The sequence below is a fragment of the Aquarana catesbeiana genome, linkage group LG07 (genome assembly GCF_042186555.1).
Source record: "Aquarana catesbeiana isolate 2022-GZ linkage group LG07, ASM4218655v1, whole genome shotgun sequence".
NCBI classification, from domain to species: Eukaryota; Metazoa; Chordata; class Amphibia; order Anura; family Ranidae; genus Aquarana; species Aquarana catesbeiana.
The window spans coordinates 173,321,346-173,321,657 of NC_133330.1; positions in this window are offsets into that span (position 1 = coordinate 173,321,346).

Genomic DNA, 312 nt, shown 5'->3' on the forward strand with positions numbered 1-312 from the left:
CTCATTTTAGTCTTTTGACTAAAATGGCTTTTAGTTTTAGTCGTATTTTAGTCATCTCAATTGTTTTAATTTTAGTCGTATTTTGGTCCGCTAAAATAGTATTTATTTAGTCGACTAAAATGTATTAGTCATTTTAGTCGACTAAAATGTTTTAGTCGACTAAATTAACACTGATGTGCCCAGGTCAGATTTCATGAAAGGGGTTTACAACCACTTTAATTCTGTCAGAGAAAAGCAAAACATATCCTTAGATATAATATACATTGCCTTGAAAAAATTTCATACCCTTGAAATTTTCCACATTCTGTCATG